The sequence below is a fragment of the Triticum dicoccoides genome, chromosome 3A (genome assembly GCF_002162155.2).
Source record: "Triticum dicoccoides isolate Atlit2015 ecotype Zavitan chromosome 3A, WEW_v2.0, whole genome shotgun sequence".
Lineage (NCBI taxonomy): Eukaryota > Viridiplantae > Streptophyta > Magnoliopsida > Poales > Poaceae > Triticum > Triticum dicoccoides.
Genome location: NC_041384.1, coordinates 27,390,076 through 27,390,556, shown reverse-complemented (window position 1 = coordinate 27,390,556; position 481 = coordinate 27,390,076).

The following is a 481-nucleotide window of genomic DNA, read 5'->3' as shown; positions in this document are numbered from 1 at the left end:
AAATAAATGACTCAGCTTTATACTAGCTTTGTACTAAAGCTTAACTCAACTCTGTACTACCTTTCTACTAAAGCTTGTACTAGCTTTGGTAAGCTTTAGTACAAAGCTAGTACAGAGTTAGTCACTTATTTTGGTAAGGAGAGAGTACAACCCTTAGATAAAGGTATCTACAAAGCGCACCCTCATACCACTCCCATTTCATATAGACTACACAGTGCGGACATGTTTTGTCATTCAAACGTGGTTATATATCCGTTCGGTGACCGGTCTAAACATTTGTTTTTCCATAAATTGGAACCAGACGGCCGGGGTTTTCAGGAGTCCAGACAACTATATTGACAAACCAAAAGCAGCCACGTACCACTCTCTTCGTCCTGATGATGGAAGGACGCTAGCCAATAGAAAGTTGGCGGAAACTAGATTAACATCTGGCCTTTGAGATTCCACCAAAAGTTGCGTGATAAGCGAACGTGATTAACAA